The 23891-nt window shown below is 42.3% G+C and overlaps 1 protein-coding gene across 7 annotated transcripts in view; it reads left to right on the forward strand.

Moving 5' to 3' along the window:
- The window catches only part of ZHX3 (zinc fingers and homeoboxes 3), a 127266-nt gene that overhangs the window by 50543 nt on the left and 52832 nt on the right, over positions 1 to 23891 (forward strand). For 6 of the 7 annotated variants that reach the window (XR_011472197.1, XM_070420969.1, XM_070420966.1 and 3 more), the window contains one exon: positions 14460 to 14579. The gene's annotated coding sequence lies outside the window, so the exon portion shown is untranslated. The remainder of the gene's footprint in view (positions 1 to 14459; positions 14580 to 23891) is intronic. The other variant, XM_070420968.1, reaches the window with a different exon arrangement.

Genomic DNA, 23891 nt, shown 5'->3' on the forward strand with positions numbered 1-23891 from the left:
TTAACACTACGTTATCATTCACCAGTGACCTACTGATTATTGAAAATGGTTATATATTCAGTAGTATTAGGTTCTACCAGTTAGCATGTCTAAAAAGCGTGTTGATGTCTTCTTAAAGTTTTGCAAATGTTTGTGTCCATTCAACTTAATACCTTAATGTTAAATAATTACAAAATACATACAGCTAAATAAACAAAATTATAAAGACCTGAAATTCAAAGGGGTGTAAAGGTAATTTAGGATAGTTGACCTTCCAGTACAAAAATGCCCAAGCCTATGCTCAACACCTCTGGTGATGGAGAATGTTTAACTAAAGACCACAGGTCATGGGCATATAATATACCAGTAAAGGTGGGAATTTGTCTGTTGTAAGACAGGAGTGGTAGTTATCTATGGGAAACTTTGGGGCCCTATCTGTAAGAAGAATTTATTTTCCCTCAAATATCATTATGGTCATCTAAGACTTGTCTTCTACAGTCCAGTTTTTCTGCCTATGAACTTCCAGTTCGTCACCCTTCTGGTAAACTTTGGCATTGGCTGGAGGAATATCCCCCAATTATTTTTTTGTTTTCTAAATTTGCAGTTTCTTAGAGCACACAATTCTAACCATGTATTTATTTAGCAAATATTTATTTTTATTTTTAAAAATATATTTTATTGATTTTTTACAGAGAGGAAGGGAGAGAGAGAGAGAGTTAGAAACATCGATGAGAGAGGAACATTGATCAGCTGCCTCCTGCACACCCCCTACTGGGGATGTGCCTGCAACTAAGGTACATGCCCTTGACCGGAATCGAACCTGGGACCCTTCAGTCCGCAGGCTGATGCTCTATCCACTGAGCCAAACCGGTTAGGGCTAGCAAATATTTATTAAGTGTCTATTGTGTGCTAGTCGCTGTTCTAGATAAAAAAGGATGTTAGATGGTAGCACTGAGCAAAAAGTTGATATCGTCATGGAGATTTCAAATTCATGATTGAGTGGCTCTAAAGCTGCAGTCAAACATGAAATAAAGGAAATGAACCCGGTCTGAGGGAGATGATCATCCTGGTTTGGTACATGGTGAGCTTGGGAGCAGTGGGTCATTCAAGAATAGATATGTTGTGGGTAGGTGCCTCTGTGGTTGAGAGGAAGCTGGAGTTGAGGATCATTGGCATGTAAGGTGGAACTTGCAGCACTTGGAACAGAGGTCAGCATGGGAAAGTGAGTGGTCTGAGAGCAGGAGAGAGTCTCAGATGGCCTGATTCTTGGCACCTTGTTAGTACCAAATAAATGTTATGAATTCATTTATTTGATCAACAGCTGTATCCCTTTTCAAGTACTTATGTAATAAGCATTCTTTATTCAGTAATTGTAACATTATGAAGCAAGTCAATTTTCTCATTACTTTGGGGGAACTAACTTTTCTATTACAAATGTTTGAGAAGTGGAGTTTTTTGTGTAATAACTTTTCTTTTTAAAATTATATAAGTAGCCCTGACCAGTGTGTTAAGTGGTTAGAGCATCGGCCCATGAACCAAAGGATCTCATGTTCATGTCCTGGTCAAGGGCACTGGGTTTCAGGTTTAATTCCTGCGCTAGTGGGGCATGAGCAGGAGGCAACTAATCGATGTGTCTCTCTTAACATAGATGTTTCTCCTCCTCCCCCTACCCCTCCCGACCTCCCTTTCCACTCTCTCTCTCTAAAAAAATCAATGGAAAAAATATCCTCGGGTGAGGATTAACAAAAAGCCCCCTCAAAATTATGTAAGTAACATACGAACATATATATATTTATTAACAGCCAAAATATCTGCAAGTATAGAGAGTTAAGTTCGTGCTTTTTACCTCTCTCCTCACCTTTGTCCCACCCAAGACTTCATTTTCTATGACTTCCCATGTACTGTTTCTAAATAAAATTGTGTTCTGAACAGAGTCTAGTTTAGAGATTGGAGAATGTGATTCATCACGTTTGTCATTAACTCACAGTGACCATGAATAAGTTATATTAATGTTCATTGACTGCGTCCCCATGAGATGTACTTGCCTTCCCCCACCCCCCTTACTAGTGGGTGAATTGCTTTTTATAGGAAGTCATTCAACTGCATTTAGTAAATAACTGAAGCTCCATATTATGGACTTTTGCAAGCTGTACGATAGCTGGACAGATGCAGGTGAGAGGGGGAGACCACATTTCCAGAGTATAGAACATCATTGGCATATGAGTCATGCTTGTGCACACGCATACATGCATGTGCATGTGCACACATACACAAATAGGACATCTAAGGAACTGTGAAGTATCTTTGGTGATGCAGTTAATTTTGAGTGTTATAACCTGTACCGGTCTCTAGCTGATCAAAGTAGTTATCTTCAGGGAATGTTAATTAGAAGTGGTCATAAGACGCTGTACATTTTGTTAGATTGCTTATTTGCCTGGTTTTACTGCATGTAATGGAACTAGGTTTCTATAGTTTATGTTTGGCTATCATTTAGAAGTGGATCTCATTAGAGGCATTGAAAGCCTAATTCTGTCTAATGAGAAGAGAAGTTATGTGATTGCGCTTGGTTTTGGCAGCATATCCTTTGGTTTCCAGACGTTTTACAAAGTTTCTGATTAATTTTCTACATTATGCCTATTTCCTTTCAAGAATTTTTATTAGCAGTTGTTTTGCACTTCACATTCTACTTGATCAATAATTGTCAGGATTTAACTATAAGTTTTAATAATTTATTTGATCAACACTGTTTCTTGTATCCCAAATTGACTTTTTTTTTTCAGTCTGCTTAACACTTCTTGTCTATGCCTTTTATTGTGCAAATAAAACCATGGAATAGTAATTCTTAACTTTTGGGGAGCAGACTGAGATGCCTTGGGGCATCTAATGCAGAATTTCTCAACGTTGGCACTATTGATATTTTGAGCTGGATATACATTGTTGTGAGGGCTGTGTTGTGCATTGTGAGATGTTCAGCAGCATCCCTGGCCTTTACCCACTAGAACCCAGCTCTCTCAGTTGGGACAACCATAAATGTCTTCAAGGTCCATCCATGTTGTTGCAAATAGCAAGATTTCATTCTTTTATATGGCTGAATAATATTCCATTATAGATATCACATTTTTTTTATTCATTCACTCATCAATGGACACTTAGTTGTTTCCACATCTTGGTTATTATAAGTAATGCTGCAATGAACATGGGGGCGTATATATATTTTTGAGTTAGTGTTTTCATTTTCTTTGGATAAATACCCAGAAGTGGAATTGCTGGATCATATGGTAGTTCTATATTTAATTTTGGGGGGCATCTCCATATTGCTTTCCATAGTGGCAGCACCAGTTTACATTCATACCAACAGTGCACAAGGGCTCCCTTTTCTCCACTTCCTTGCCAATTCTGGTTGTCTGTTGTCTTTTATATAATTGCCATTCTTACAGGTGTGAGGTGATATCTTTGATTTGCATTTCCCTGATGATTAGCGGTGTTGAGCATCTTTTCCGGGACCTGTTGGCCATTTGTATGTTAACTGGTATTTTTAAAAAGCTACTCAGGTGTTTCTGATGTGCATGCAACCTGGGCTGAGAACCCTGGTTGTGTGATCAGAGTGGTAACTGTAGCAAGTTCCCTCAGCACAAGTGGATACAGGATCACTGGTCCTGCTAAATAGTTGGAATATCCCTCCAGGGTTCTGGGTGTGTGTGTGCCTTGTCATTTGTCATGCTATTACTTCTTCCTCTAGTCCTAGCAATTAGGTGGGTGGTCCCCCACTTTATTATAAAGAGCTGACCGGTGTGGTCAGTGGTTAGAGCATCAGCCTGGGGACCAGGAGTCTCAGGTTCAATTCCCGGTCAAGGGCACATGCCTAGGTTACAGGTTTGATCCCTGGTCCCGATTGGGGCACGTGGGGGAGGCAACCAATTGATGTGTCTCTCATATCGATGTTTCTCCCTCCTTCTTCTTTCCTCCGTCTCCCTCTCCTACCTTCCTTCCCTTTACACCATACTTTTTTATTCTCAATATGTGCTTAAAATATTTAACTTGGATGTTAGAGTAGGAGAAATTTGAGAAAATCCTTTATGTAATTCAGTTTTAAGAATTAAGTGAATACATTGATATAAATTTCTATACTACTTTAAAGAGCTTTATCTTTGTTTTGTCTAAAGAAGTATATTTGAGTACTTCAAATATCATTCATCTTTCTCAAAATATTAGACACAGGTACAACATGATGGAAAACTGTCTTTTTACCATTTTTATAAATACTTTCAAACTTTATTCATAAAAATTGAGATATAACATACATACAGCAACATGTGCATGTTTTATTTATTTATTTTAAAATGTTTTTACTTTTAGAGAGGAAGGGAGAAGGAGAGAGAGAGAGAGAGAGAGAGAGAGAGAAACATCAATGTGAGATATGAGAGAGAAACATCAATTGGCTGCCTCCCATATGCACCCCGACCAGGGAACAAACCTGAAACCTGGGCATGTGCCCTAACCGGAAATTGAGCCTGTGACCTTTTGGTGCATGGAAGGATGCTCAACCAACTGAGCCACACTGGCCAGGGCAAAATGTGCAGATTTTAAATGTATAGTTCAATAAGTTTTATACTTATGTAAACACCACCCAAAGGTAATCTCTATTCTGATTTTTACCATCATAGATTTTTAAAAGAACTTTATATAAAGAATCATATAACATATTCTCTTTTATGTCTACTTTCTTTTGCTCAACATAATTTTGAGATTCATCCATATTGTATATATCAGAAACCTACTCTTTCTTTTTAATTGCTGAGTGATATTTCATTGTATGAATACCACCATTTGTTTATTCATCCTCATGTTTATAGACATGTAGGATGTGCCCAGGTTTGGACTATTTTATTTTATTTTTTAAAAATATTGTTTTATTGATTTTAGAGAGGAAGGGAGAGGGAGAGAGAGAAACATCAATGATGAGCAAGAATCATTGATCAATTGCCTCCTGCACGCCCCCACTGGGGATAGAGCAAAGCCCACAACCTGGGTATGTGCCCTGACTGGGAATCAAACCATGACCTCCTGATTCATAGGTTGATGGTCAACCACTGAGTCATGCCAGCCAGGCCAGGTTTGGACTATTTTAAACCCAGGGATGGTTAATTTGTAGCTTTGCCATAAATCCCTTCATGCCCCCCTGCTTCTCTTTTCCTGTGTAATAGTGCTTGCAAATCAGGCATTTGCTGACAGTTAAGGGCTTGTTTCCAGGAGAGAGCTTGTAACCAAGAGCACCACAGAGAGCAGAGAACAAAACTAAAGTGGGTCTGCCAAATCCAGGACAGATGCCTCAGGAGTTCAGTGCCTGGGCACAGAGTGGCAAGCCTGCAAATTAATGGAAACCTCCTTTTATAGAAAGAGAAAGAAAGAAAGAAAGAAAGAAAGAAAGAAAGAAAGAAAGAAAGAAAGAAAGAGAGAGAAACCTAGAGAAAACTATCACAGCAGTTCAGGGTTACTCAGAATGCTGAGTGCTGATGACAGAGAGTGGGTGGGATGGTTCCTCCCCAGCTGGCTCTGCAGTAAGTGTCACCAAGTGCCCATCTGGGCTTCCTTCTGCTGGGCATCTGGGGTAAGGAGCACCAGATGACTTGAAGCATTTGCTATGCAGCCCCTCACTGCTCTTCCAGTACAGGCTACATAAAAAAAAAACAAACCCATGGCCTCTTTGGGCAGATGTTTTGGTAATTGGAAAAAATACTCCCCCTAGCCTTAAATGGTTGTCATACATTCAGATACTCAGCATATTATTCAAGAGCAGGAATTGTGAGACCCAGGATGTCTCCCTCTGAAACAGAATAGGGTACAGCACCCCCTATATCATTCCCCGTGGAGTACATTCCCTTTGTGCTACCACCAGCCAAGGAGAATATGGCCTTTATCCCACCTGTCCCCTGAATCTTGACACAGAGTTCAGGTTTACTGAGTACACAGAGCTGAGGAAGTGTGGAGGGAGAAATACAGCTATTCAGTCAGCATGTTGAAAACACTCTTAGAGGATGGGAAATTGTGTGGGTGCTGAAGACAGGGCCCTCATTAGGCAGTGGCAGGGTTAAAGGAGAGGGTACCCTCTTCACCTGCCATGTTATAAGAGCTTTCCAGTTCTAGAAGAATTTGTGGCAAAGCTCATGTCAAGAGGGAGTCTATTATGGATGTTACTAGAGGCCCAGTGCATGATTTCATGCACAGGTGGGGTCTGGCTGGCCTGTTCCAATGGGGGCCCATTGGGCTGGGCCAGTTGGAGGGAGGGGCCACAGGAGGTTGGCTGGCCGGCCCTGCCCCTGATCAGGGTGGGGAGGGCCTATGAGGGGTGGGTCCGGCCAGGGGAAGGGGCTGCAGGAGGTTGGCTGGACGGCCCCGTCCCCAGTCAAGGTGGAGGGGCCAATTGGGGCCAGGATCAGGTCTGTTGGATTTCACAATGTGCGTCATAGCCACCGGTTGTTACGGTCGTTCTAGTCTTTCCACCATTCCAGTCGCTGACAATTCCAGTCGCTGGGCTTTTATATATATACTAGAGGCCCGGTGCACAAAAATTTGTGCATTCAGTGGGGAGGGGGGTCCCTCAGCCTGGACTGTGCCCTCTCGCAGTCTGGGACCCCTCAGGGGATGACCACCTGCTGGCTTAGGCCCGCTCCCCGGGGGATTGGGCTTAAGATGGCAATCAGACATCCCTCTGGCAGCCCGGCAGCCCTCAGGGGATGTCCACTTGCCAGCGGGGAGCAGGCCTAAACTGCAGTCGGACATCCTTAGCGCTGCTGAGGAGGCAGGAGAGGCTCCCACCACCACCGCTGTACTGGCAGCCATCAGCCTGGCTTGTGGCTGAGCAGAGCTCCTCCCATGTGAGAGCGCCCTGACCACCAGAGGGCAGCTCCTGCATTGAGTGTCTACCCCCTGGTGGTCAGTGTGTGTCATAGTGACCAGTCATTCCCAGTCGTTCTGCTGTTAGGGTCAGTTTGCATATTACTCTTTTACTATAAAGGATAGAGTCCTGGTGCACGGGTGTGGGCCGGCTGGTTTGCCCTGAAGGGTGTCCCAGATCAGGGTGGGGGTCCCGCTGGGGTGTCTGGCCAGCCTGGGTGAGGATGGCTGTTTGCAGCTGGTCGCACCCCCTTCAGGGTGGGGGTCCCCACTGGGGTGCCTGGCCAGCCTGAATGAGGGGATGATGGCTGTTTGCAGCTGGTCACACCCTCTTCATGGTGGGGGTCCCCACTGGGGTCCCTGGCCAGTCTGGGTGAGGGGCTGAGGGCCGTTTTCAGGCTGGCGGGTGACTGAAGATCCCAACCTCTCCTTTTTTTCTTTTTTTTTTTTATTCTGGGATTTATTTACCTTCTATCGCTGTCACTGGAGCTGAGAGCTGGCTTTAGCTCTGAGGCTTGGCTCCAGCTTGAGGCCTCGGCTGCTGAAAGCAGATATCTGGGTTTGTTTGGCTTCTATAATTGAAACACTGTTGCAACTCCAGCTCTGAGGCCCGGCTGGCTGAAAGCAGGTTTCTGGGGTTTGTTTAGCTTCTATAATTGCAACATTGTTTCTTAGAGTGCAGCTCAGAGGCTGGCAGCGGCAGGTGGGGAACCTTGGCTTCGTCCATCACTGTAGCAAGCAAGCCTCCTGTTTGCTTCAGCTGCCTGGCTGCCAGCCGCCATCTTGGTTGGCAGTTAATTTGCATATCGCCCTGATTAGCCAATGGGAAGGGTAGCGAAGTTACGGTTAATTACCATGTTCATCTATTATTAGATAGGATATAGATACTGACCAGCTTTGCTGATAACTACCAAAAGGATCTTCTGATGCTCGGTGGCAGACTCAGCCAACAAGTAGTCCACTCATCACCCTAGGCCAGCTTTCTCCCTCCCTGGACTGTTGTTTGTCTGTTACCTCACTGCATCAGGTTTTTACCTGCTTGTCTTTTGGCCTCCATTTCTCTGTTTTTTTCCTTACCTCCTTTTTTCTTGCCTTCTTCAACTGTAACTTTCTGGTTAAAAAACAAAACAGACATCAGAACTTTGCATTAGTTAACATTTTCTGCCAAGGCACTGACCCTGAGCAACTGCCAGAAGATATTTTTATTGCCTTTAGTTTCATTATAGATGACAAAATGCATGGAGTTAGATTTGTTTTTCCCAGGATTTGGTTGTTAGTTGTTTATTTCAACACCAGATGGTATTTTCTGATTAAAGTTATTTATAAGCTTTTTGATTCTTAAAGCTCATTGTTATATTAGTGGATCACCTTGGACCATGTGCCCCATGTGTTGAGAGGTGGTATAAGCTGAAACTTTGAAAAGTTGACACCAAACTTAGGAAGTGAAGCAATCACTGCCCCTCAGACTAATAATTTATTGATCTCAAGATGACTTTTAGTTTGGGGGAATATATAATTTCCTTGAAATTGCTAGTCTTAGAAAAAGCCACAGTTATTTTTCCTGGGTTACTGTGTTGTCTTTAGTTGTCATTTTGATGTGCAAGCAAAGAACAGATAGTGTCCAGTCCAATTTACATTTATAACTTCAAACAATTATACTCTCATAGACTTTAGCAAAAAAAACCCCTCTCTATATAAAAGGCTAATATGCTAAGTGTCCGACCGTCTGACCGGTCACTATGACACACACACTGACCACCAGGGGGCCAACGCTCAGTGCAGGAGCTGTCATGACACGCACTGCCCATTTGCAATGTGGACCTGGCGCCGACAAAGCAACACTTGGCAAAGCAACACTTGGCTTCCCCCAAGTGGGACACAGGCCCCACCACCACCCCAGAGTGACAGCCCATCAAATCACAGCCAATGCTGCTGAAACCCCATGGTGCAAAATGCGGCCCGCAGCCCAGTCCAGCCTGGAAACGGTGGCTGTGGGTGCCGGGTAATGATGTCACGTAGCAACACCCGGCTTTCTCTCCCTAGTGACTAGCCTCCTTGCAGTTTCTTCAGCCCAGTTTCTTCAGCCCAGGAACACAACTTGCTTCATAGCCAGGTGGAAACATTTTACACTTTAACCAAATGTCTGTGAAGCGTTTTCCAGTGCCTCATCTCATTTGATCCTCACAGAAGTCCTGGAGTAGGTAGATAGGAGACTTGGTGGAATCCTATTTTCTTTTCATTAGCCAGAAAACGGAGATTTAGAAAGCTTAGAAACTTGACATGACTGAAAAGAAATAAGAAATGGTGGACCTTGAAAATGACTTCAGGTTTTCTCACTGCACAGAATATAGTCAAACACTGCTGCAGTTAAATATTTTACCCCTTGTTCTCTGTGCGTGATCTACAGTAATAATTTGCTTCATGTTGATATTTACTGCTGTGTTGCTGACAATTACTTGAAAGAGAAGTTGGGGTGCTTCACTGGGCCGGAAAAAGTTCAGCTACATCAGAAAGCAGGTCTAATTAAGCAAGTTTATTCTATCCTAATATATAAAAACCCTGGGTCCGTCATGACCAGAGGCTCGACCAACCGGAAGTCAGTCCTGCAGTCAGTGCTGGGTTGCTGTGGCGACCAAGCACTGATTGCTGCGGCTGCAGGTGCAGTGACCCAGCACTGACTGCTGAGGGGCCCCCGAATCAGGCCCAGAGAGAGGCCTGAAGAGAGAAGCAGGGTCTGATCCCCAGCCTCTGTGGCAGCTGTTGATCAACCGTAGCCTTTCTCTTTCTCTTTCTCTCTAGCAGCCGCCCTCCATTTCTCTCCAGGCTTCCACTGGGTCTGCTGCTCAGCCCTGCCTTTCTGATCAGACCCCGTTGATAGGCCCAGAGATGCTGACTGGCATGGAAACCGACCAATCAGGATCAAATCTGGGTGAAGTGTGAGGAGCCAATGGCTGCCTAGGAGGCGGAGCTTTTGACACTGACTGGCATAGAAACCGACCAATCAGAACCAAATCTGGGTGAACTGTGAGGAGCCAATGGCTGTCTAGGAGGCGGAGCTTTGACACTGACTGGCATAGAAACCGACCAATCAGAACCAAATTGGCCAGCAGAGGAGGGCAGTTAGGGGCAAGATCAGGCCAGCAGGGGAGGGCAGTTGGGGGCGATCAGGCAGGCAGGGGAGAGCAGTTGGGGGTGACCAGGCTGGCAGGGGAGGGCAGTTGGGGGCCATCAGGCCAGCAGGGGAGGGCAGTTGGGGGCGAGATCAGGCCGGCAGGGGAGGGCAGTTGGGGGTGAGATCAGGCCTGCAGGGGAGGGCAGTTGGGGGCCATCAGGCCAGCAGGGGAGGGCAGTTGGGGGCGAGATCAGGCCGGCAGGGGAGGGCAGTTGGGGGTGAGATCAGGCCTGCAGGGGAGGGCAGTTGAGGGTGATCTGGCTGGCAGGAGAGCAGTTAGGTGTTAATCAGGCTGGCAGGGGAGCGGTTAGGGGGTGGTCAGGCTGGCAGGCAGATGCAGTTAGGGGCAATCAGGCAGGCAGGCAGGTGAGGAGTTAGGAGCCAGAAGTCCTGGATTGTGAGAGGGATGTCTGACTGCCAGTTTAGGCCCGATCCCTGTGGGCCTAAACCGGCAGTCAGACATCCTCGGAGGGGTCCCAGATTGGAGACGGCTATATATAAAAGGCTAAGTTGACTCACATATGCGCGATACATATAAAGCTCTCACTGGTGCCAATCGCATGTGTGTGGTTCAATCTGTCATTGTCAGTCGTGAATTTGGTTGACATTTCTATTTAGAGAAAGGACGAATAGTGATATTAAAATACTTCTTCTAACTAATTTCCTTTCAATTGTGCATGAATTCATTCACTGGGCCACTAGTTTATAGAGAAAAGAGTTTTAGAGTCTTCCTCCCAGCCCTCCCAATTATGGTTGACACTTTAAGCTCTAGCAGGTGTGTTTGAGCACAGTCTTTGGTAAAGTAGCTAGTGTCTCATAATCAGTTTTAGGGATTTGAATTATATCAGAGATAACTCATGATACCATTCTATGAAGCCTGTTAAACAATTTACTCTTATCATTGAGCATATAAGGCTCATGATAGCAATTCCTCTACTAGGAACTAAAGATGATGAAAATAAACTATAACCAGGGAAATGCAAGCTCTACCAGAATCCTGGTAGCCTTTATTGCAGAAATGAATAATCTATATAGTATATAAAAGCCTAAACGACCGTTACAACTGGTCAACCAAACGACTGGTTGACTGTTCACTATGATGTCCACTGACCACCAGGGGGCAGACATTTAATGCAGGAGCTGCCCCCTGGTGGTCAGTGCGCTCCCACAGCCAACCTCCTGCGGCTGGCCAACCTGCCATGGTCCCTCCCCCGAGCTGGCTGGCCAACCTGCTGCAGTCCCACCCCCTCACCAGCTGGCCCCGATAGGGACTGGGCGAGACAGCCCCGATTGCCGGCCAGGCCGAGGGACCCCACCCGTGCATGAATTCGTGCACCGGGCCTCTAGTGCCTCTATAAACATTTGTGTACAAGTATTTGTTTGAATACCTGTCATCAAGGTAGACACAAAAGGTCACATATTGTGTGATTGCATTTATATGAAATATTATGGAAAATAAGTCCATAGAGGCAAAAAACATAGTAGTGGAATAGGGAATGGTAGTGACTGCTTAATGAGTTTAATGGGCGACTAAAATGCTTTGGAGCTAGGTAGAGGTGACAGTTGTACAACATTGTGAATGCCACTGAATTGTATAATTTCAAATGGCTAAGTTTATGTTACTTCAATTTTACCTCAATTTTTAAAAATTGCATCATAAAGTTTTTGTGATCTCATAAATAACTGTGGCTTTGCTGTCATAGTTACCTTGTGACTGTAGGAACCCATGTGCTTTATAGTATTAGAACATTGGGAAAGTTCTTTCCACCTGTGGGCAGGAAAATTGGAAGATGGCTTATCCCAAGTGGGTTTCTTTTAAAATAACAATTAAGGAATATAGTTTTGTTTTTTTCATCTTTATTTGTAGAAGCTGGTAAAATTTATATCTTGAACAGGCCCTAGGTTTTAAAGTTTGATCTTGACTGATATTGGTTGGTTTCTTTATTTAATTTGAGAAAGCATGTCTAAAATAACTTTATGTTGTTTGGAGATGGAGCAGATTTTGGTTTTATAAAAATTAAGAGTAAATTAAAAAAAAAGAATCTAGGATATACATATGGAATTATAGTAAGATTTTTCTGATGATTTGCTATGCTGCACTGCTAGAGATTTTTGTGACTATCTAAAACTATCACAAATACTTTTTATTGTCAGTGAAATTGATGTCAGAAATAAAAATTCAAGAAAAAGAAAATCCTGTTTTAGATCAATCAAGCAGAGCTTGTGCAAAAGCTAAAAACCTTAGTTTCTTATTTTTTTTTTAAATCTTACAACTGTTTTTTGAAGGAGGGACTTTAGGTTAGATTCTGGCAAAAGGTCTGAGATTGAGAAGAACTTCTTACTCAGAAGGGTAGAACTGTTTTGTCCATATGATCATGAAGCTTTTCTTTATGAGTAAAGTTGATGCTTCTCCCCTCCCCTCCCCCCGTCCTGTTCCTGCCCCAGTGTTATATGTGGACTCATTCCTCCTGCAGAAGTATCTGTGCTGTCTTGCACACTCCCACCTGGTTCCTCTTAGGATCCACAATATGCCATCCAGACTAAAAGTTTATAGACTTGAAGCCAACAAAGCTAATTGGTTTCTAGTGGATTGAACCCACAGCTTCTGGCATCATTAGCATCATACCCCAATCACCTGAACTAGAGAGTAAAAGAATAAATGCCTTGCTTGAGCCAAGGCCTTGTGACTTTAAAGTTAGAAGGAAATTAGTAAGCGTAGCAAGCTGTCTGGAATAAATCTAATAAGCTAAAGTAGTGGGTGAATGTGAGTATTCAGCTTAAAATAGTTATTGCTTCTGATTTCCATAAAATTATGGTTTCCTTTTTGTGATGTGCACTGGATAATTTTTTAAAATAAGAACGTCAGTCTTTAAGCTGTGGAGAGTTAAAAGTTGTTTTTCAATAAAGTATTAATTAGGAAAAATTTCCAATGAGAGCTAATTCTACTAGACATTGAGCTACATACAGTGGCAGCAGTAAAGTGAAATAGGTGGACGAAACTGCAGCTTACACTGCTTACATTTGCCCAAGAACCTCTGCCTGTGAACAGCGCTTAGTGAATTTCCTTGCACAATTTACTTAAGCTTTCTGTGCCTTAATTTTCCCATCTGGACAATCTGAATACTAGAATCTACCTCATAGGGTTGTTATAAAGGTAGAATTAGTCAATTTAGTTAAAGCTCTTTAGAACAGTGCCTGGCAGAATCAGAACTAGCTATGTATATGTTAAAGAAGTAAGAATGATGGTGAAAGATAAGTAGGAGCTACTTGGTGAGGGGTGCTTTTTTGAGGGGCAAACTTGTTTACATTTACAGATACTCATACTTCTGACCCTTTCTGGTGTACCAATGCATTGTTCTGTTTGAAAGTCTAAGATCCTCTGGCATATTCTCTTTAAGGCCATTATACTGCTAGTGGACATTTCAACCAAAGAAAATGCTTTGGAAAAGAAGTAAAGAACTCAAAAGAATTGGTTTTTACTGTTTCCCAAGTAATTACAAGATCACATGAAGCATCTCTGGTGGGCTTTTTTTTTTTTTTTTAAACATAGTTACTGTCTTATTTTTTTTTATTTTTTTTTTTTTAAATATATTTTTATTGATTTTTTACAGAGAAGAAGGGAGAGGGATAGAGAGTTAGAAACATCGATGAGAGAGATCGATTAGCTGCCTCCTGCACGCCCCCCAGTGGGGATGTGCCCGCAACCAAGGTACATGCCCTTGACCGGAATCGAACCCGGGACCCTTCAGTCCACAGGCCGACGCTCTATCCACTGAGCCAAACCGGTTCGGCTGTCTTATTTTTTATTCCAAGAGTTACACTGTGTGTTCTTCATTGGCCCTGGGCAGAAAGTGAAAATGTAGGGGTAAGGGTCAGAAACAAAGATAAAGATAACATACTTTTTGGCCTAGAACACACAACCTAGAACATTGTAGTACCTCTAGATTCCATGCCAGGAAAACCCCAGAGCTTTGAATGGAAAAGTGGTGAAAAAGAACATATCCTTGAAGGTGTGCAGCCTTGAAGTTGTAAAGCCACATGTCAATTTTATCATTTCTTCTAAGCCATCTCAAATTTAGCTAGGAGGGAGAGAGGGAAACTCATTGGTGCAGAGTGTTAAAATTACAGATTTTAATGAATAATCTTATTCTGATCTATTATAAGAGACAATTAACTTTGCCTTATTTCCATTTATATTTTTCAGTTTCTACTAGCATTTTAAGTAGTTTTAACTGTCTAGTTTGTATTTTAATGACCTCTTTTTACTCTCTCCACCACCTTGGCTTATCTGTTTGTATGTAGTTCTGGTGAAAATGAATTAGGAAAAGAGATTGATGAGACTGGATAACTCAGCTTCCTAGAATATACTTGATCTTTTTTCTCATGGAGTGATGATATGCTGCTTCTTTTACAGGACTGAATTGCAACTGCAGAAGCAACAACAAGTGAACCTTTAAAGATGCACACGGGACTGTATAAAGTGAAGAGAGATACTGAAGAAACCAATGAAGTAAGAAAAAAGTATATTTCCCAGGTAAATAGTATGCTTCTGAATTTCAGCACGTTTCTTGCTATAATATTTGCCATAATATTTAGTTCTTGTATTGCTGTTAAACTTTTTGTTATTTTATCCTCCTTCCATTTTTATTGCTGAGCGCTTTGACCACATGATTTGTTTTGAATTAGCCTAAAAATCTGTATTAAATATGCAATTTATATGATTTCTTGGATCACCTAGGAACCTGTTACATCTTAGGTTGACAATTGGGTATTATAAAGGTAGAGTTGTGTCTCTGTGATATGCAGATTTAGTCCAAGGTCAACTTTAAATCCAAATGTAGAACTTATACCTTTGTTTTATTAAATAACTGCCTTGAAAAACTAGAACACTAATTTGAACACTAGTTTTTCAAGTTACATTCTACAAGATGGGCAGCAATGCCCTCAGAAACAGTAAACATTTTTTTCAATGCTAAATTTAATGCTGAAAACAAAGCAGACTGGCTAATCAATCAATGTAAATAGACATGCCTTCACTTTTATGAAGTAGATGTGCCCTAACAAAATTTTATTATTATTAATTTAGTTGGGAACTCAATTTATTCTGTTATTCAGCACTCCCAAGATTCAGGTGTTTTTGTTGTTGTTAATATTTTTAAATAAAGGAAATCCATTACATAACTTTTCATTATAACATTAAGGGCTCTTTTCCAGTATACTGAGTAGAAATTTTGGGAAAGAAAGTGGAGGAAATTGAGTCAGAGTCATTGGTGGTAATAGTGCTGGAAGCTTGTGCACAGCATCCTGACTTAGACATGGCAACTCCTCCACAAGCCTGGGGCCACCCAACCCATGGGATATTCTAGCTTCTGGAACTTTCTGCCTTATGGTGGATTACAGTAGGGCTGCTGTTGAATATATGATGTATTCCAGCTTGCTCATTCTTTAACTGAGTTGGCAGCTTGAATTAAAAAGTATTTCATGGCATTGTATATTAGTCCTCTAAACTAAAAATAACAGAAGACAAGATTATTTGCAAGTAAATTTGTACACACATTTTCTAAGGCTCATTATCATACTGAGTCCTGCCCAAAATCTCCTCCCAAATAGCCACATGGTTCCTGTCCTCCTCCTCCTTCAGGTTTCTGCTGTGGGGGCAAAGTTAATGGGAAGGACAAAGCCAGTTTTCTGTTATATCAGTGTCTATTCCTAGTATCTTGCCTAGCTCCACCTTACCTCATTTTTCTCATTCCACTTCTATCAAGTATGACATTTTATTTATTCTATACATCATGCTTTTTCTGTTTCACCTTTAAGATATTTGTAGATTAATCTTTCACTTTTCAAGGTACATACCATTTAATTCAGCAATTGCATTTTTTCTAGGAATTTATCTCACATATAAGCTCATGCAGATGTGCAGGTAATTCTGTATCCCCTCAGCTTCTATTAAATACTCATGCATGCCTCCTGTCTCATAGCACTTGGACAGAGACATCACTCTTGCTGGCATCATTCTGTCGTGTCCATAGGTCATGTCTTGCCTCCATAGGCAGCAACTCCTGCCAGTGTCTTGTGGTCCTTCCAAAGTTTTGGTTTTTCCTTTCAAGTATCTAATTCCTTTCTTTTTAAAAAAGTTCCTCTAAGTTTTTTTGGTTGTTTGTTTCTCAAGATTATTTAGTTGTGTGTTTATTTTTTTTAATGTTTTTGTCAATACTTAAAGCTTGTTCTCCTGTTCAACCAATCTTGAAGATTCTATAATTTACTTATGTGTGAATTTATCATCTTTAACTTATGGTTGATAGTGCAATTGTTATGTTTTCTGTATAAAATTCATTTCTTAATTTTGATATTTCCTCTCTCTTTTCTGTTATATGGAATGTTTTTTCCTTTTCACTTTAAAACAAATTTTAAATGTGAACAAACTTTTGAATTCTCTTACTGCTAAAAATAACATTTGTTTCTACATTTATTTACTATTATTAAAGCAAAACCAGGAACTTCCCTTTCCTTGCATATATGGAAACTCAGTTACTCTCTCTTTTGGCATCCACTCTTCCTATTCCTTATCTACCCCCATTATTTTTTCCTTTCATGTTTTACATGTGTTCTATGAAGTGTATCAATTCTTGTTAGTATCAGCCTGTTAGTCATAAGTATTTTGCTACTTATGATTCATTTAACAATCACCAAGGCCTCACGCCAAGCTGAACTGATACTGAGCTAGGTGCAGGAAATACAAAGATAAAGACAGCCTGTCCCTGCCTTCAAGCTCCCCTTTCTGGTGAAGAGGTGGCCTGCATGCAGATCAACAATGGCAAAATCTATGTGACTGTTAGGTGTCCTGGAGACACAGAGGCAGGGAGGGAGGAGGGAGTGATGTTTGTTGAGTAAGCGAAGGCATTCTGGGAGCTGAGTGTTACTGTACCAGTAAGGCTTTGTGAGATAATGGATAAGCCTGAAGATACCCAAGTTCATTGCCTTAGTTCAGTGGTCGGCAAACTCATTAGTCAACAGAGCCAAATATCAACAGTACAACGATTGAAATTTCTTTTGAGAGCCAGATATTTTAAACAAACTATATAGGTAGGTACATTGTTATGAACTTAATTAGGGTACTCCTAAGGCTTAGGAAGAGCCACACTCAAGGGGCCAAAGAGCCGCACGTGGCTCGTGAGCCGCAGTTTGCCGACCATGGCCCTAGTTCATCAAACTAAAGGTACCAAGCGGTTGGAGATGAGACTGGACAAAGGGATATTGGGGCCAGTTGGTCAAGTGCCTTGAGTGCCTGGCCAACAAGTTTGAGTTTGTATCCTGTGGGCTGCACCACAGAGGCTTTAAAGCAGCTGTGGCAGTCATCCAGGTGAGAGACAATGGGAACTTGAACAAGGTGGTAGCAACGGTGATGGAGAAGTGGCAGATGAGGTGTTTTTTGAGGCAGAATGTAAAAAATTCTAGTGTCTGACTCAGATGAGATTGGGAGTTTTTAAGGAGTTCAACAATGAACAATTTTCACCTTGGTCCAGATGTGGCATCTGGAGTTACAGGTGTCCACTGAGAGACCTCACCTTCCCCGTGGCAGTGTTCAGCTGGCTTTTCTTAAATATAGGCCATACAATTTTTATTTCTACCTTACTGAATAATTCTTCCAAAAAGTGTTATTTAATTTTGCTCATCCCATCTGCAAATAACAGATGCTGACCAATCAATATGCAAAATTAAGTAACTTGCCTGAAGTGCATGGTGGGGCTGAGATTTAATTAAGCCCATGGTGTCTGACTCCAAGTGGTATTAAAAAGAAAAGGTTCACTGGAATATGTGTGTGTGTGTGTGTATGTGTGTGTGTGTCCTGACCGGGTTTGGGAAATTCTCACCCATCATCTTTTTAAATACAGTAGGTCCTTGGGTTATGTCGGAGATAAGTTCCTATGGCGTGACATAACGTGATTTTTGCCGTAAGTCGGAACGACCTACATAAGCACCTATGTCACTCACATGGAGCACGTACACAGCAGTAATGAAGTGAAACAGTAAAAAAATTTAAAAGAAAGATAACAATTCCTGACCTTTACTTGTGGTAAATAAATAATGAAAAACATAAAGCACATATGTACATACATCGAAATGACGGAACTTTTTTTTTTGTAAATAAACTAGTGGCCCAGTGCACGAAATTCGTGCATAATAAAAGGGGATTAATTAGAGGAACTATTTTAATATTGCTATTTGCCCTTTCTCTATAATAGAAGTGTCAGAGATGAAAGAAAATTAGTAAAATGTATATGAAAAGCTTCCTCCTGTCAGAGTCTGGGGCATGCTGTAGGACCCAGAGCAAGTCCCTGCCCACCCATGGCGCCTCAAAATCACGTGAGACCCAGACCCAGCCGGCCCCACCCCCACTGGGCGAGATCAAGAATCGGCAGGCCCCACCCTTGTCAAGCCCCGCCGGATGGGGGGGTGCAGCCTCCGGTCCCCCAGCGCACCCTCAGGACCCCCGGCCCGGTGTTCCCCGTCAAGCCCCACCGGACGGAGGGCGTGGCCTGAGGTTCCCCGGGCCAGAGCATGGGGTGCGGCCTGAGGTCCCCCAGCCCGGACTGGAGTGGGGGGCACACCTTGAGGTCCCCCGTCAAGCCCTGCCGGACAGGGGATGCGGCCTGAGATCCCCATCAAGCCCCACTGGGTGGGGGGCACAGCCTCAAGTCCCCTGGCCCGGGGCTGGGTGGGGGGTGCAGCCTTAGGTCCTCCAGCGCTGGGGTGGGGGGCACGGCCTGAGGTTCCCTGTGAAGCCCCACTGGGCAGGGGGTGCAGCCTCAGGTCCCCCGCCCAGTGCTGGGGTCGGGGGTGTGGCCTGAGGTCCCCTGTCAAGCCCCACTGGGCGGGGCGCACAGCCTCAGGTCCCCTGCCCTGGCCCAGTGCCATGCAGTGTCTGGTCCCTGCTGATTGCTCGTTAAGGCTCGTTACGGGAACTTGGCCTCCGCTGTGGGTGCCGCCATCTTTGTGATGGTGTGACAGTCAATTTGCATATTCCCTCTTTATTAGATAGGATGGGAGATGGTGATCTAACCACAAAACGATGTACTTTGAGTCCTACGTAACCCAAAGACTGTCTGTACTCTTTCATCCCCTCTCTTTCTACTTTCCTTCTGGGACTCTAATGATGTGTTGTTGTCTCACAAGTGCCTGAGGCTCTGTTAATTTATTTTCAGTCTACTCTCTTTTGTTCATATTGGATAAGTGTTATTGATCTATCTTCAAGTTCACTTTCTGTCCTCGGTCATCTCCACTCCATCTAGCAAGTTGGTTTTTAAAAAAATATATATTTTTTTATTGATTTTAGAGACAAGAAGGGAGAGAGAGAGAGATAGAAACATCAATCATGGAGCCTGCAAACTGGGAATCGAACCCTGACTTCCTGGTTCATGGATTTATGCTCAACCACTGAGCCATTCTGGCTGGGCCATTTAGCAAGTTTTTATTTCTCTTATTGTATCATTCAGTTCTATAATTTTCACTTGGTTCTTTTTCATAACTTCTGTTTCTTTGATAGGATTTTCTATTTTGTCATTTGATTCAAGAGAATTTGTAGTTACTTGTTGCAACATTTTTAAGATGGTTACTCTAATATCTTTTGTAAGCTAATTCCAATATCAGATTTATCCTGATGTTGATATCAGTTTATTATATTTTCTCATTCAAGTGATGGTTTTCCTAGTTCTTGGTATGTTGGATGATTTTCAGTTCTATTCTGGACATTTGTCCATTATGTTAGGAGACTCTGGGTCCTATTTAAATTTTTTATTTCAGCAGGAAGTCACCCCAATTAAGTTTAGCACACAGGTTGTATCTACTTTTGTAGGCTGTGATTCCAATGCCAATTTACTTTTCAGAGCCTTTACTATTTTGGTCTGCTTGGCTATCTGTTGCAGCTGGGGCTCCCACTGATCCCTGCTGATGCTATCTAATGGAGGGAGGAGTTTCCCCAGACAATGCTGCCTAGTGCCTCTAGGTGAGAGAAGGGAGTCTACATCCTGCTGGGATGAGGAGTACTTCCTAGAGGCCTGCAGGGAGGGAGAGTGCTTTCAGCCTATTTTATTATCAGTGGGCTCCTGATCTATCCTCCTTGTTGGTGCTTCCAGCTGGCCTGGTATAGTCAGCAGAACTCCCATTCTGTCATGGGGAAAGATATGCTTACCTGGGTTACCTTCGTTGCTAGGTTGGGGCTTGGGAAACACTGGGCCTGGGTTACATTTTTTAGTTGGATGGAGTGGGGGTGGGAGGTGGTAGTGTCATAAGATGCCCTGCTGCTATGTTGTTCCTCGACTCCTGGGATCTCTAATCTGTTCGCCTTCCCTTTGCTACCTTCTCCTTTGGTTGCCTCTTGTGTTATTTCCAGAATTTATAGTTGTACTTAGGAAGGAGGCTAGGAGAGAAATAAGTTACATCATCTTGTCTGAACCATGACAGTGTTCTCTTTAACCATTCATCTTTTGGATGATTAGGTTGTTTTAAATGGTGAGTACTGTAGACATCACGACTAGGGTTGGGTGGGAGTAGGGGTTGCTTCCAATAGCCTTGGATTCTGAAAGGCTTCCTTACTCCACAGGCCTGGTTGGCTGCCCAGTACAGGCTGTTATTCATCTGCTTGCTTGGCTGGTGATGTCAGTTCTTTATATCTGCTTCAAAGGCAGGCATTTCTTGTTGTTCTTATGCTCGTTGAATAATGCAGTAGTTGTCACTCTTTCAGTGTGATTAAAGCATATTTATAGAGTCTTTTCTTAGTGTATCCCTTTGGTCAGTTTTCTTTGGCAAATATTTTATATTAAATTCCACCATGTAAATTGTATTTAACTGTGATTTAACTATGAAATATTTATTTTTTTATGTGACCATTTCTATTTCAGGGCTGTAAAACAATGACCAAGATTTTTCGTAAATTAGTGTGAAAAGTTTTTTTTTTTACATTTTCCACTTACAGATGAGAAATTCGAGGTCATCTCAGTTCTTCCACAGTAAATGTGCCTTAAAAAAATCAGAGTGGGAAATTCTTTATATTGGAAGCCATGGGTCCCTTTGTATAGTTTACAATAATAGCTTTGCACAAATAATTTCAGGTTAATATTGCATACTATTTATTCCCACCCATTTCCTTTATTGGCTGTGACACACAGGAATTACGCCCATTGCTTGACTAACCTTTCTGACCTTTTGTTACTTGGCTATAAATTGACTTGGGTCTTTTGCAAAAACACTGTCGGGGAGAGGGGGTGGGGGGAATCTTTTTGTTAGAACCCAGCCAATTCCTGCTTCAGCGCAGAACAGTTTGTTCTCCTGAAGAAATGAGCCAGTTCAGTGAACAGAAAAACATAGCCATAAACTGGCATCACCAAAAACTGCAAAAGTGATTGCCCACGATCATTCCACAGAACAGGAAACTTTATTAAAAAAAAAAAGACACTTGGGGAAGAAAAATACAGTTTTTGAGTTCCATGGACTTTAGGTAAATGTAATTGACTTATTAGAGTTGTAACCACCTAAAGGGTTTCTTTTTCTGAGTTCTAGCAGTCCCCAACATTTTAACATTTTAAATGGGGATGTGGTAGAATTCTCCCTCTGCCATCTCACAGTCGCAGACTGCTGTTGTAGCACGCATTCCCACATTCCCTCTAGGCTGGAAGCTTCTTCTGTTCAACAGTACAACCATTTCCTGAGTGACTGCTCTGTGTAAGACTGAGCCCTGGGTCCATCCCCCCAAAAAGACACTTATGGTGGTCTAGTGAATTATAAGAAAACATGAAACATAATTACAGTATGGCAAGTGTGATAACTAGAATGTACAAGACACAGAGTTGGTACTTTACAGACAGTCACAGAAGTGCAGTCATTAGAGTGAAGTGTAAAGACTGTCTAGGAGTTTGCCAACTAGATGAGAGGAGAAGATATTCTGGGCAAAGAGAGGAGCATATGTAAGTTAACGGACGAGTGAGGAGACAGCATGGGAGTTCCAAGCCTGTAAGTATAATTGCTTGGGTATAAAGTATGGAAGCAAAGGGGTGGTGGACAGTGAAACGAGAGGGACAGGGACCGGATACCATGTGTCTCAAATGCCACTTAAAGCAGTTTGAAGTTTATGCTGTGGGCTTTGGGGGCTGTGTTAGGACTTGAAACAGGGACATGGCCTGGGCGAGGTAGGGTAGGAAGATGAGGGTTTGTAAAGAGCCAGGAGCTCAGAAAGCACCGGACTGAGGACCTGACAGCAGGCTAAAGTGGGCAGAGTTTATCCTTCAAGGAATCACTAAGACAATGATCTGTGTGTTTTGAAAAGACATGTGGTTGTGATGCAGGGGACTGTATGAGGAAAAGTGTGTGTGTGTTTACAGGCAGTAGAAGTCACTGAAGTCACAGCCACAGTTGCATGCGAGAGGAGGACAGTGTTCAGATCCTTGCACAGGGTCCACAAAGGTGAATGAGGATTGCAGGGGGCCAGGAAGGAGGCAGGAAGCCCAAGACTTCTGCTTAACTCTCAACATGCCCCCACAAGGATGCTTTCACATATACTATCTTATTTTCTTTTCACAGTGAACCTTACACTGTATACACTGATACCATTACCAGTTTGAAATAGAGAATTCTGAGCTGTGGAAGGTTAAATACTTCATCCAAGACCCAGTGACCTGCACTGGGAAGTTGCCAGGTCAGGGATGGAACTCAGGTTTATCTGACTCCAACCATTGTGACAAGCCACTTTGAACAGCACTTGCTACATCTGAGCCGACTAGTGTTAGCAAGTCTCAAAATGTCTTAATACTCTCTAAGAGCTATGCCTACAAATACTGCTAATACTAATCTAATACTTAGATTTTACTATTAATGCTGATACAATTCATATTTTTAAAGCCTATTTTTCTTTTTCTTCTTAACCTGACATCCCATGAAAATGTCAAATACATGATTAGTAGTTCACCATTTCAGAAAATTGGTGTGGAGGAGGGCCCAACCAAATTAGCAAAAAGTATAAATGACTGCATATACTTAAATATGTATAATTTTTTTAATGTTCAAGTAAGTGTGTATATATAACAGTTTATAGAATAACAAACTATGACTTTCAGGAATTAGAAAGCTTTTAGTTAATATGGTAATTTTTAGTAAATGTGTGCTTTTAAACTATTCCCCCCCCCCCCCCCCACCTGAGGATATGCTTTTTATTGATTTTAGAAGGAAGGAGGAAGATAGGGAGAGAGAGAACGACAGACAGACAGATAGACATCGATTTGTTGTTCCACTTATTTATGTATTCATTGGTTGATTCTTGTACTTGGCATATCAGGACGATGCTCTGATCAACTGAGCTACCTGGCCAGGGCTCCAAAAGACATGTATTAAAGCAAAAACCACCTTCAAACAAGTCCTAGGACAAAGGAGTGATTCTTCCTATGAAATATTCATTCTATGCTCATGGGGTCATGAATTCCAGGATTAGGGCCTAGGAGACAGATGGGAAAGAACCAAAAACAAACCTGACCTACTCTGTATCAAAAATATATTTCTGGTCAATGGATCAGTCCCTATTTAGTTACCAAAGGGAAATACTATCCCATTTAGGATTGGAGCCTTGAGGTTCCAGCATCAAAGTCTATAATTATGGAATGTGGCAAGCTTCTCTTCAGCATCTCATTTCACCCTTCCTTTGCTTCTGAAAGTGGAACTAGGGAAAAAAAGTGTTTTTTGAGATAGAAAAATGCTGAAAATGTGGGGAAAGTATCTAAATCTTAAGCTAAGTCTGAATGAAGTATTACTTTGTGGCATCAATAGTAAAAACAACAACAACAAACAATTGTTAGGCTTT

Source organism: Myotis yumanensis, unplaced genomic scaffold (genome assembly GCF_028538775.1).
Source record: "Myotis yumanensis isolate MYYU_CA2020_CCGP unplaced genomic scaffold, mMyoYum1.0.hap1 SCAF_7, whole genome shotgun sequence".
In the NCBI taxonomy this organism is placed as follows: domain Eukaryota; kingdom Metazoa; phylum Chordata; class Mammalia; order Chiroptera; family Vespertilionidae; genus Myotis; species Myotis yumanensis.